Genomic DNA, 15,253 nt, shown 5'->3' on the forward strand with positions numbered 1-15,253 from the left:
TAATTTACGGTAAATTATGACCTTTTACCGTAATTTATGGCAAAATACCGTAATTCGAGGTAAATTACGGTAAAATACCGTAAATTTACGGCAAGTTGCCGAATTTTACCGTACATCATGGTAATTCTGCCGGACACCGTAAATTACGGGAATTTACCGTAATTCGGATCTGCCAGGGATTTTTATTATGCTGTCGACCAACTTTGAAACAGGAAGTGGAGCATTCAAAAAATTATTAGGCTCATACGAAAAATTATTATGCCGCATCAAAATTTTTATAACGTATGAAAATAATTGTTATTAAAGCTTATCGATAAGTTTCTCGCGCAGAGTAAGTATTGTGATACAGTATAATAATTTTTCGTGTGAGCATATTAATTTTTTAGATGCTTCACTTCCTGTTTTAAGTTTGGTCGACAGCACAATAGAAATTATTAGGTTTCAAGCCAACATTTTTCTCCGTGTTTGTACTAGTAACACTTTAAAAGTGTTAAATAGTAGATCGATTAAAAATATTAAAGTAACACAGTAAAATGTGTTGATTTAACACTAAATAATCAACAGACAAAATTTAACACAGATCGTTTTTAACACAGATACACAATATTTTTTACTGTGCAACGTCAAAGTAATTTATTTAAATACTAAAAACACTATTTGTAATCCACTGGATTGAATGATAGTTTTTCCAAACCAGTATTAAGTTTTAACACTATCAAAACAGAGAAAACGTTTCCAAAGGAAGACATTTGAAGTTAAGAGAGTATATTGTATGAGATCTCATCCCGTAGCCCTTGGTTCGAGCGTGACTAGACTTTAATGATACAGAACACAGACACCAACAATACGCTTTTGTAACCAACATACGTTGGTACCATCATGAACCACAAACCATCAACTGCCAAGAAGAGTACAATCGTTAATCCACGTGAGAAGAGGCTGTACAGAATGTTGATCGACTTTTAGTTTATTTCACCGTAAACAACACACACTAAAATTTTTATACACCTTACATCTTTCTTAAAGGTAGTTTGGCACTCGCGTTCCGAAGTTCAAGAAATATCTTTCTTTTTCTTTTCTTTGCAAGTAATGAAACAACTGCTTTCATTGAATATTATTTTAATCAATATTAGTATTTATTAATATAAAATCAATGGATCATGGTGGCCATTTCTAATTAGTGGCCCCCTTTCCTTCTGTTTCTTTACCAATTGTACGCGATCCGATGAGAGTCTTTCTCGATCTATAAATTTAGGCTCTGGAGGCTTACTTTACCTTTTTAAAAAGATGACTCGAACCTAAACTTGGTAAAAGTTACCATGCTTAGGTTCAAATCACCTTTTTAATTTTGACTCGGGTGAACTCAATCAGATTCTGACTCAGAAATTCCTGTACATTGTGATTGTGTGAACTATGATTATGACACTTATGATTGAATGTTTCACAGAACACTATTTCATACTTCATTATTAAACTATAAATATTTTCTACTCTTGCCGATAATTTTAAATTTCTTCTTCTAATTTCGATTTCTACGCTTTACTTTTCTAACTATTTTATTTTTATAGACTTTACGTATGTAATACTGTTTGCAGAATGTAAATCAAGAGATTAGCAGTATTTAATGATAAGCAAGATCCATGTGAATAATTGAGTGTAGGAATGTACTCGCACATACACCCTTACCCACACACATACACATATATATATTTATAAAAGTTAGTAAATTTCATTTTGACTCCAAGAGAAACACAATCGAGGTTGGACCACGTAAACTTGTTTAAGTGGCTCAATGTGTGCCGATGTGGTAAAACATTACTCTTAGCTAACGGGCCGTGTTGCAACCCTATTAGCAATATATTTTCTTCGGTTCAGCAAGCCTTATATACCCCACTAGCGTTGCAATGCCTGCAACGATCAGTTTACACGTTGTCGCTGGGAGACACTATTTGAGAAAATAGCAATCCATTGGTGATTGCTGTTCATCGATTAAACCACTTTCCCTCCACTTCTGGTACCAGTTTTACGATCCAACGTATACTACAGTATTTATTCTATCGTACGGGGATGCTACATCTATACACTACATCTTTGTTCTTGTTCCTGATACCCATTACTGTTCTTTCAACGGAGTTTATGGGATCATTATATGCATATGTTATTGCATATTGCATCGCATTAAAGCATCCAGAATAATCGTATTAAAAATGTTAATAAATATACACTTTTAAGTATTCACATCAAATTCCTTTTAGCTTCTGTACTATTACGTCACGAAATATGTGGCAGCGAGATTTAGCAACGATCTCTGCCATAGTTCGAAGGCTTACTGTGCATAGATATACATTTTGATTATTATTATTTTTAGTTAATATATTAGGACACTTTTTATTGGTTCCATAAATATTCTTAGCAGCATTTGATCCTTGCCATACATTTTCTGGTATTTAGAGCAATGGGCAACACGAATCTCTGGTTTGTAAATTACTTTACTGAGTGCGCCATTCAATTGGAGACAATGAGATCAAGCTGTGAAGTCTTGTATTCACCGACGGACTCAATTCTGAATCAAGGCTTTTCTCGGATTTTTTGAATAAGCGAACTGTTAAAATATCTCCTTCCACTTCTTCTACATTGCATATCCTGACTCGGAACGAGTTGTACTTAACTTTGATTTGGTTTGAATAATCAAAGCAGCTAAAGGCTGAAGATCTGAATAGAGTTATAACGATTTTCAATAATTAATTAGATAAAGCTAAGAAAAATGTCGCGTCTACTGTTACGTGCAATGACGAAAGAGAATTCAACCGGAAGAATAAAAGTTTTTTTGCATTGTTGTATACGTAGGAGATCTGGGCATACTTAATTTATGCGTCGAAATTTAATAATATTTTGTTCACCGGTGACAAGAAGGTTGAAAATCAATTAAAAATTAAATTAATAAAGTTAAGCGAATTATTTGATATATAGGAATAATTCACGAGTGGTCAAATCCCACCTTGATTTATTTTATAAAATCAAGTGTCCAAAACGCCCAAAGATTAGACAATCACTTAGTGATGGATGAGGGCAAGTTTGTGACAATGGCATGTCTGAAATCTTAGTGATTATAAATGGAGGAAACCCTTTTTAGGGTATTGAGGAGAAGTTGCGTCACCATTAATCTCGAAGCAACCTGACCACCAGTACATGCAGGCAGCTTGTACCACGAGAGGCCTGTCCAAGTCTTCTTTGGCCAGAGTCTCTCTATTTCCTGAAATGGTAGTAGTGTTTGGTCCAAGAGAGGTATAGACTCGTGGTGGCTGATGGTTTGGTACTCACACGCAAAAGGATCTTTGATCTGATCATCAATCTGAGGGTAAGCCAATAATGAACTTATGCTCAATATTTCGCTATCGTTATATTATGGTGGATGATAGAGATATTACGAAGCACGTATATGCCCAAAGCGGCGCGGAAACAGCCTCACGTAGAACGGAGGTGGACTTCGATCTATAATTATTACATTCTCTTATGAGGCAAACCCTTTACAGCCAACCCGCAATCCCGACTAACAATTTTTTTTATTATCAAATTCACAACTCGCACTTTTTCTAGCGTCACGTTGTAAAAAGTAAAACAAAAGTGCACGCCTCGAACGCTCATATTATAATAAAATTAATTATTAATGTTTTTTCTTTATTACAAAATTTTTTAATAAACATCTAGACATTCCTTATTTTTTTTTTTTTTAATTTAGTTAATTGGATAACAGTTGGCAAGTCAATTTGTCACCCGTTATAATAAAAAAAAAAAAAAAATTATCTGATGGTAAAGTGGAGCCTTACAATATCAGCAAAGTTTCATGATAATCATGCCTACTTATATTTAAGGGGGAAAAATGGCGGATTAAGCATTAGTAAACATAATCAGTTTTCAGTTTTCAATTGATAATAAATGAACGAGAAGGACTACAGTAGTAATATTTAAAAGGCTTCTATTCTACTAAAATCTGAAGCTATTGAAAAAAAAATTAGACTGATTAATTGAGTTTTATGAGAGATATCTTGCTCACACACGGACATCCCAATTGACGTCCAACTAGTCTCATGTTAAATCATTTTTTTCTTATTATAGTGTAGCTTAATGAAATTTTTAAATAAATCCAAATTATTCTTTAGAATTTTCTCTAGACATTGGTGTACTTTTTTTTCCACAGAGGTGATTTATGAAATTAGCAGGAATGATTAAAGGTAGAAAAATCCCGTTTTCACGACAAGTCGATTATAGAGCACAACCTCTCCCGCTATCGCGTCCAAGGCGTGCAATACTTTTTTTTTTAAATTACGAATTTTGCTGGGAGAAAATAATTCAGTTACGGTAGAAGTAGAAAAGATAAGGGAAAGGTAAGCAAATTAATGAATACGATTGTTTTTATTTTTTTAGTCTTTTTAATGTGAAAAAGGAAAAAAAGTAGTTAAGAGATCTTCAGGCACATTAAATAAAGTGAGAACACTTTTCAGTTTTACGAGTTCAGAAGATCAATAGTTGCCAATACGGTAGATTTTGGTTAAGAATGAATAATAGCAGTGGGAAGTGCTCGTCGATACTTGCCAGAAAAGGCATATTTTAGCAGACCCGATAGATAGATAGACAGGCATGAGTATGAGCACAGCGATGTGTGTGCACCATCACGTGCCAAAACGTATTGTGCTCAACGAGATCCGACATTGGACGTACGTGGGGCTACTCTCTACTGTTTTTCGTTGGAATATTGAAATTCCACAGTACCACGGAAAATAAAATGAATGGTTCATACAGCAAAGTTATTCAGTATAAAAAATATGTTGTTCAAAAATATGGTGACAAGCTGTTGAGTTTGACTTTGTAAATATCTTTTAACATATGTTAATATATATACATACATATAAATCAATCATTTTGTTGTAACACTTTTTTTGTCACTGTTCGAAATTTCTCGTTATATGTCGAAAAATATATTTGACGTATAGACCTCAATTAGAGTTTCAAAAAGTTACTTTAAGATTGATGAGCATTGTTGTTAACAATAACAGATTTTTTTCCATTATCATCCTTGATTATTTGGAAATATTTTTCTGATTTTATCGACCATGAATCTTTCGCTACTAAAAAAATCTTATTGGCGATTCCCAGGAATTTTTATAATTTTCTGTTCTATATGTTACATACCCGGGAAAAAATGCTCAGATATGATCATGTATGAATACTCAGATCTGATCAGATTCGAAAAATGGCCCTACATGATCATACCTTCTCATACATGGCCCTGCATGATCATACCTGTTCATACATGATCATGTATGACGATGTATAATCTTGTATGAGCATGTATGACTATACATTATCATGTAGGACCATATTAATATTCGATTTGAACCTCGAATCTAATAATTCGGAAATTTGAATTGTTCGAAAGTTCCCAAATAATTCGAAAAAATTTCAAATAATTCGAAAAATTTAGAATAATTTGAATTATTTTCGACTTATTCGCAAATAATTATATTATTCGCAAATTTTGGAGTGTTTTGAATTAAGAGTTTGCTATGTTCGATATTCAAATATGAAATTAACCATCAATGTACATTTTATTCAAACAATGAAAAATAATTACAAAAATAGAACAAATAGTATGAAAATTTGCTACAAAGTTTTGTTCAAACGGAAATTAATAATTATAAAAACCAAAATGAATTGAAAAAATCTCTTGCCAATAGTAGTATCTAGATTTTTGTTTTATTTATTTCGAAATCGCATAAACAACAAAGGTCATGAGCGACTTGAGTACTGTACATATGGTACAGTTTACATAAGGTGAGAATTAGATTTTATTGAGTAATTTTAAGTTTCTTAGCAGGTTTAGAACTGTAATTAAATTGTTTTAGTCATTTAGACATTGTGTTATTTCCGTTGGTAGCTTGATGGTCCTGTTTGTGATGCCTGGACTTTCTACTAGAAGATGTTGGATTGTTAGTGTTGATTCAAATTTTGGGCATTTATTGGCGGGTGCTCGTGTTATGAGATGATTGTGTGTCATAGTAGTATGACCAATTCTTAACCGTGTGAAAATTACTTGATTCATAAGGTTGTTAGTCGATGGAAGTTCTTCCCATACATTATGTCTTACACGATGTAGTATAGATTTGAAGTTCCTCCACAAAATGTTCCATGTAGTCCATATGAAGTTTCTAACAGTGTTTTTAAATTCGTCAGTTGTGGCTAGTAGGTCGTTGATTTGGGCAGAGACTAAATTTTTTATGTGACTAACAGAGATGAACATATATTGAAATTGAGCAATTGTTTTCTCCGGGTAATTTATTTTTAATCGAAAAGTATATTGTTCGTAAGTAGAATATTTTGACACACGATGTAATGGAATTCAAATTGAAAACAATAGAGAATCCAGTGATATTTCGATAATTCGCGGATTGTTCGAATTATTCGAAAATTTTCGAAATTTTTCGAATCATTCGAAGTTTATCGAATTATTAGATTTTTTCAAATTATTCGTCGAATTTCGAATCGAATATTAATATTCGATTCAATTCGACAATATTCGCACATCCCAAAAAAATATATTTAAATTACAATATAATATAAAAATGTCAAAGATTTTTAAAAGTTTGCACTCAGCAATTTGTTTTAATAATTTTTTTTTTAGTAGATCATAAAATTCTTTGAAACAGCGCCAATTAATTTCGTCATGTATTTTAAAAATAGTTTTAGTGACGAGTAGTTTTATTGGAATTTTAATAAAAATAACGTTTTATTCTATCAAACTAAAAAACCCCGTATTTTTTTTTTTCAATTTAACGCTCTATAAAGCTGTATGATTGATATTGCCTGAAAAAATTTATTAGATAGAAAAAAAAAAAAACTTATTTTACGCGCAAGTATAAACTTGGGAGTAATCATTTAAAAAATTGAATTAACGGGTATAATTTAAAAATTTCGTTATAATAATTGAATATTTTCATAATAAATTTTGTTGATAATGCGGAAAAAATTACGTGAACAAACTCGATATCATCTTAACCCGAGTCAAAATGAAAAAAATTCTTTAAACCTCAAAAGCCTCAGTTCTTTTGATCTTGGATTTGCCGCTGAATGTAATATGGTATTAAGATCCTCGGTGTCCTAGAAGTAGTGTATGAAAAAGTAAATCACCTTTTAAAATCATATTTTAGCCCTCTATGGCCTACCATATATTTAAAGATGCCATTTAAGTCCTCAATGCCCCAAACGAAGCGCATGTAGGATTAAATCACCTGTTTAAAACGATGTTTTAACCCTCTGAGGCCTACCATACCTTTAATATGTAACTTCGAATGAGTTCAATTCTTTAGCATGATGTTACTGTTAGAATCATAGCTGCGTTCTAACTAGATAAAGATATTTCCAACTAATCGTGAGCGTCCGAGTAGCAGTGTGGCAGTGGTTATGCTCCATATTCGTTAGGTCTTGGTTTCGAATCCCGGTGGCAGCAGATTATTTTTCAGCAGTTTTTTTTTTCAATTTCTTTGGCAGTTTCCGTTATTCAATATATCATTCGTATTTATTGTTCAAATAAAATAATTAATTAATCGTATACTAATAAGTCAAAGGTTCTAATTATTCAATTCGAATTTCGAATGACTTAGTACTATTCTATTCGAACGCCTATTCGTGTAACTTTAGTTATTATTATTAATATTTTAGATTTTATTGTTTTTAATCTTACGACAAAACATTTATTACTAAAACATTATTTTTGGAATTTTTAAATTCCAAATTTTCTTCGATCAAGGCAGCCATTTTTAATTAGTGGCCCCCTTTTCTCTTCTGTTTCTTTACCAATTGTAGGCGATCCGATGATAGTCTTTCTCGATCTATAGATTTAGACTGGAGGCTTATTTTACCTTTTTGAAAAGATGATTTGAACCCAAGCTTGGTAAAAGCGGACAAAGTTACCACGTTTAGGTTCAAATCACCTTTTTGATGTATGGATTTTCATATTCTAAAAAAATTATTTGAACCTCCTTACCCTCGTCTAGGATTGGGAGGTTCAAATCACCTTTTTAATTTTGACGGTATCAAATTTAACTTCCGATGAATACTTTTCATACCCCTAAGATATTTTCATATCGAGCTATTTGTTCGAGAGATTGTCGGATAAAATTCTGATCTCAAACACAAACGTTTACAAACACAAATACACTTATAGTCATCGTTCCACAAAATATTTAGAAAATATCTCCCACACATGGAAATATTTAAAATAAAATAAGAGAAATTCAAATTTTACATTTAACTCAGGTCATTACTATTATTGTTTGTTAATTGTTAATTTTCATTAGACAGAAGTTACAATCATAAAAATTTAGTTATAAAATTTTTCCTTCGAATTAAAAACAAAATTTTTAATGAGCAACTATTTATTGTTCCATTTTAATTTGGTGTTTTTATTAAAAAAAAAAATATTCCAATTATATAAATAAAACGTAATGCTTATAATGACTTTATTAAGCTTTGTTTTGTTTTGTGAATAATTAATACTCATATAAAACAATGAAGCTTCATGAAACTGGGCTTTAAAAAAAAAGGATTGATAAATTTTTATTGTAAAAGCAATAAATTTTTTTTAACCAGCGATGGCCAATCGGAAAATTTAAACACATCAAGTTAATTCTCATAAACGAGCAACGATATCTCATTATTTCATCTCCATAAATAATTATCGAACAAAGTTAAACCATCTCTTTTTAATCTCAATTCATTCATTATCGACTATCGACATTCCAAATATTGGAGTTTTATACAATATTCGTTCGTAATTGATGAAGCCTTAACTGCATAGTATTAAAAATATTTTTTTTTTGAGCATCCCGGAAAGAACATTGAAAATTTTCAAAACAAGGGAAGTTATTGGTTTCGGTCCGATTTTCAAAAATCGGCTTCTCAATAGATCTTAACCTTTTAATGTCTTAGGAAGCTATTCTGACTAATTTCGAGATGACCGAGTGTATACGTATGTTTGTAAATATTCTATCGTTTGAACGGATTAATCGATTTAAATTATTCACGGAAAAAAATTTTTTGTAACTGCAACTAAACTTTTATGTTACAGTAAAAAAAACTGATTTGTTAAAATAAAAAAGTAAATTTATAACACTGACAAAATCTTTGTACTCACAAGCTAAGATTACTTAGGGTAACAAAATAGCAGCTTTGAATGCCTGCATGTGTTTTCATAACGAATCAAGTTCTTAATTACATGATTTCATTTGTTATTATAACAAATTGATTTGTTACCGTAAGTTAATCATATTTGTCACTATCAAAAAATTTTTCGTTGTCCCGTCTTTTGTTATGAGGATGAAACTCTTTTTTCCCGTGATTGAGATCGCATTCGAAGCAGCTTATTAGCTCCTACAATCCGAGAAGAATTGAGCTTAATTAGTACAGTATGGTCGGAGTTATTTAGAAAATTGAATTTTCAAAAAAACGTTTTCTTTTGAATAACTTCTTATTTACTTAATAGATTGATTCCAAAATCTATTCAGCTCTCAAACTCTATAAGCCGCGTCGAATGCCACCTCAACCATCGTAATTGAGTCATTTGTTTAAGAGATATCGTTACACAGTAAAAAATATTGTGTTAAAATCAACACAATCTGTATGTTTATTCAAAGCGAATTATTTTAATCCAAAAAAGCAGTGCTGTCAATGGGGTTCCGTTTTGACAAACTCTTCCGCTTGAGACGAGCATAATAGCGAATTTGGTCGAGCGCACAATTTTAAATGTCAAATTTAAAAAGAAATAAAAAATTTGTTCTAGAGTGATTGAGGAAAAAAAACCCAAGAAATTTTCAAATTCATAATCAATTATATGATTTTTTCCTTAAATACTATAAATGTCGGACCACAATAAATATACAGTATATTTATCAGTTACATATATATATGTGCACAGTTAAAAAATGTTGTGTTAAAATCAACACAATCTGTATGTTAGAAACGGTTCACACAATATTTGTGTGATTTTCAACACAGACTGTTAGCGTTGAGTTTCAACACAAAATTTGTGTTTAAATTTCAACACACAATTCGAGTAATATGAGAAGTAACTTCAACACTTTTTAAATGTTGATGGCGACACAAAATAAAATGTTAACTTTTACATTTTATTTTTGTACCATGAATTATTTTTAGGTTATCAATTGTGTCAACAATTATTATTTAACACTGAACTATTTTGTGATAGTAAACATGATCCTAAAGTTAGCAGACAGTTAACAATTTTTGAATTTTTTTATCAACAAATCAATTACGAATAAAAATAATAAAAAATAAAAATGTGCGCACGTAGAAAAGTAAAAAAGCCACAGATGCAATTTTTTTTTTTTTTTTAAACTATACGAATCATGAACTTTTTCAACTTAATTTTTTTATGTCTAATTGAATATAAATAAAATCAATGTCACAAAAATCATAACTAACCAAGCAAAACTGATGTTTAATGGCGTTTCCCACGTGAATAGAAGAAAGTCATTTTTTTAACACAATTCAACTGTCGCTTCAACACTTTTTTTGTGTTGATTTTAAAGTAACACTTAATAAATGTTGATAATATCGATTTTTGTACTAGGTAACACTTTTAAAGTGTTGAATAGTAGATCGATTAAAAATTTTATATAATACATGCTCAATTAAACGTCGTTAAATGCCTAACCTCGGCCTCATAAACTTTTTCATTAAACACTCATCACTTCTGATTGGTCAAATGCGGTGTTTAAACTTTCTTAAAGCATTTGTGCATCCCTTCTACCGCGAAATTCGACGAAAATAGGTGTGATATATCCCTACTCTATAATCCAAGTTGTCAAAATGTTCAAGATAGGTTACCGGGGTGAGCTCACCTTTACCTAAAGTTGCATCACTAGCAAAGAGAATTCCCTAGATTACACATGGGCATTAAATTGATCGGCTAACGATTGTGGATCGTTATTAACTGGAGAATTTGTGTCACCTTAAATTTATAACCTGAACTCTAATTTTATCATAAAGTGATTAAAAGTGAAAATAAATACTACATTTCAATAAAATCAAATCAAAGGAGGATATTAGTTAACCTAAAATTTTAAAACTTATTAGATTTATATTAAAAAAAAATTTGTTCAAGTTTTTATTTTAAATAATACACATGTATTAGACTTTTTATTTGGTTAGTTTTCATGTTTATTGATTAATAAAACAATAATACAAAAAGATTATTTCAATTTCTATTAAATGAATAAGTACGCAATTTTATTTTTAATAATTAAATAAATAAGCACTTCAGTAATTTTTTATAAATAAATAACTTGAACCAAAAAAAAAGCATTGATTTCTATAGAGACAAATTATTAAAATAATCGCGACCGCATGACGCCGACGTTATGCATTTAACGACGTTTTAATTTTGAGCATTCATTATATAAAATATCGTAGACAACTAGTGACATCGAGTATAATACTCTCGTTCGGTTGGTAATACTCGCTTCGATCGTGTTCCCAAACTCCGAATTCGAATATTATACTCGATGGCACTAGTTCTAAGGTACTATTAAAGTAACACAGAGAATTGTGTTGATTTGACACAAAATAACCAACACAAAAAATTTAACACGGACCGTTTTTAACACAGATACACAATATTTTTTACTGTGTAGCGAAAAAATTTCAAAAATAGTTTTTTTTGAATAAAATCGAAAACGTTTATTTGATTGTTTTCAAAAATTTTCTAGTATCAGAGACAAGAACTTTGTCTTTGAGCTCGACAACAGCGAGAAGTTTCGGGACTGGCTTGGTTTCCAGATTCTTCATCTATTATAAACTATATTATTTACGTAAACATTAAGAAGGAAAAAATAATAAACGAACAAACATAACCTAAGATAAACTCAAAAAGTGGAAGTTAGAATGGGTCGTAATATAAATGGTAAATAAGATGATGCAGCTTCAGATTCTAGAATCCACAAACATATGTACATACATGTATATAAATACGTATGAAAGCGCATAACTCCACTCTCTACATATATATCTAAGCCTCATACATTTCATCTGCAAACAGAGCAAGTACGCTATTCCCAACTAACAAATTTTTTATTATTAAAATCACAACTGGCACTTTTTCTAGCTGGATAAAAATTCAAACGCTATTATAATAACAAATGTAACATACAGCAAGAAAAATTGTATCATATCTGTCAGCATTATATTATTTTTATTATTTACACCAATAATATACAATGGGGATGGATAAACCTGGGTATTTGCAGCTTACGATCATTGCGATAAATTAATTATTTTTAATTACTAAAGATTAAGTGCTGTAGAAGTATTTTACTCTAGATAAATACAAGTCCATTTCGACTTAATGCTCGGTTATTTTGTTGTTGTTTTTTAAATGACTTAATCCATTTGTAATTAAACCAAAAGTTGTAATTTAGTTTAAAGTTATTTTTATTCTTGGTTAAATTGTGTACTTCGGTCGATTTTGGTGTAAGTAAGAATAAAGATAAATTAATGGACTTTACAAGAAGTTAATGTTTGGATAATGAAATCCCACAAAACACAAAATCACTGTAAAAATTCAATCCAAGTGTACGTTAGAAATTTATCACTCATTGCAGGGAACATAATTTTTTACAAAAAAAAATTACGGAATTCAAAGATAGGCTTTTTTTTTATATTTCTTCAATATGTTAAAGTCTATTTGATCGAATGATTTGAAATTCGCAGGAACGATGATGGCTAACAATTTCTTTCGATTGCCGTAATAACCATTCGAATCGGTGTGTGTGCGTGTGTGTGTTTGTGCATGAGTGGGAAGTTTCAGGGCTGGCCCGCCCATACAAAAAAAAAAAATCGGCCCATTACTGGGTCGTGAATGGCTGCCAATTTTCAAGCATCGGCCGAAGATCGGCTAAATATCGGATGATAACGGTATGCCAAGCAAGGCAGTCGCAAACATTGGCCAAAGCTTGGTTTCAAGTGCACTCGATTAAACCGTTGGCCAACGAACGGCGGTTAATTGTGCGCCGTTTTTATAAGCAAAAAGACGGCTGCCAATGATTAACCATACACGGGCCAGTATAGTTAGCCATTTATTGGCCAATCATTGCAAACCAGGCATAGGCCGATCTATGGGAAAATTTCGAAGCTCGGCGACTTTGTATGGAAATAATGAAAACTTTGTATAAATTTGTTCAATATATGTGAAAGTTATACCATCAACAGTATTTGAAATCAGCAAAATTAATTTTAAGACAATTTTTGTTGGTACACTTTTTTGAGAGTACACGGATCGAAAAAGTAAATCTGTTTCAAACAAATGATAAATTCAAATATTTTTGATTTAATTTACGTTTTTAAATGGTATTTAGTTAATATGGGAATTCAATCAGTTTTTGTCCGTACTTAATAAAAAATAGTTCCTTGCTCTGGCCCTCCGACATAGACCTACAGTCCGCGACACTTGGATAGCCTCACCTATTTTTATCAATATCTGATTCTTAATCAAAAATTTTGTTCCTTCCGCAAATCATAAAAGCAATAGTTAAATCCATCAGGCCCATCTAAATTAAATTTTATTTCATCTGAAAAAATTACTTGTAGCCATTTAACTATCCAACTCATATGTTCTTTTACAAACAAAAGTCGTGCTGATATGTGTTTTTGATTCAAAGCCGATTTTTTCTTCAATTTCATTCTCTTTAGATGCTTTGCCCGTCTTATCACTCTTGTTACAGTTGAAATAGATGCTACTGTTCGAACTTCTGCCGCTATTCGCCTCACAGTCTTAATGGAATTAGATGCTGCGCGAATTATCATTCGACGTTCCCTTGGCGTTGTTGCAAATTTCGTTCGACTTTTATAATTTTTTCCGTAGTTTTCATTGTTTTTCACGAAATTATTAATAACTTTAGCACTTCTATTCACTCTTCTAGCGATTTCATGTTGAGATAAATTTTGATTAAGTCAAAAATTAATTCTATTAATTTCTTCAATACTTAACATTTTATTGCGCCCCATTTTATATAGTAACCAATTTTGGTGTTTCAAATCGATTTTAATTTATTCACTACGCTATAGAATTACAACATAATAATACGAAAATGAAACGTATTAGTTCCTTTGCGCAATAAATTTGACTGAGGCTATCCATGTGACGAACTGCCGACCAGTGGCATGTTCCCCTCACGATATCCTCGCTTTGTTTCTCGAACACTAACAACATATCTTGTTCTGTCTTAAATAAGTAACATAAAATATACAGATATTTTTATATATCAGCGAGTAAAGAATCAGTTATTGAAAAAAAATAGGTGAGACTATTCAAGTGACGCGGACTGTAGTTATATTGAAGAACTCACAACTTTTGAAAACTTCGTCTCCCATCTTTATTACATTTCAGTTATATAAAAAATGTTTTTTCATAAAAAAATAAATTTCCATGAATTAAATCATGCGTATTTTGTCACTTTTTATATCACAACCGATTGAACGGTATATTATTTCGATGGCAAAATCATTCATGAATTATTTTCTACATTTAAGTTTATTCGAGTGTACACTGCTATGTCACATGAGTTTCTACGTCTCTCTTGTTATGTATATACACAGATATTTCTGACAAGATAAGAAAGTAGTAATGGTAGAAAACCATTTTGCACAGAGGTATCAAGAGAAAACTTATGAGTTTCTACCTCTTTCATATACGTTTCTTAGAGTGTATATAGTAGCCATAATATAACTTCGCGTACCCTTTTTTACTTCTTACACTTATGCAAGACACATTTATTGCTATCATATACCAGTAAGTTGCTCTTTCAGTCTGACACAGAAATGCTATGCTATATAGTTTGTCGCACAGGTGGCAAGCTCAAACTAGCTTTATATTAATATATATATATATATATACATACATGTTCATGTACTCTAACATATAAATATAAAAAATATACATATCCGTAAATTTAATATATAAATACATGAGACGAATACTTGAAAAACATATTTTTTATTCATCTCGTTATATTTATCGAATTTACTGGTACATGTTCCTTGAATTCAATGTAAAACATGTAGTCTTTTTTATACAATATTGCTATCGAACATCAACCAATACAATAGATAACAAGATCTAAGTCATATAAGATCGACAATAATATATCCAGTGAGTATAAAACAATTTCTTTACCTTAGTTAT

At 31.0% G+C, this 15,253-nt stretch overlaps 1 protein-coding gene across 2 annotated transcripts in view; it reads left to right on the forward strand.

Moving 5' to 3' along the window:
• Window positions 1-15,253, forward strand: part of LOC130675458 (hemicentin-2-like) — a 441,088-nt gene that overhangs the window by 216,541 nt on the left and 209,294 nt on the right. The gene's annotated exons all lie outside the window — the stretch shown is intronic.

The sequence above is a fragment of the Microplitis mediator genome, chromosome 10 (assembly GCF_029852145.1).
Source record: "Microplitis mediator isolate UGA2020A chromosome 10, iyMicMedi2.1, whole genome shotgun sequence".
Classification (NCBI taxonomy): domain Eukaryota; kingdom Metazoa; phylum Arthropoda; class Insecta; order Hymenoptera; family Braconidae; genus Microplitis; species Microplitis mediator.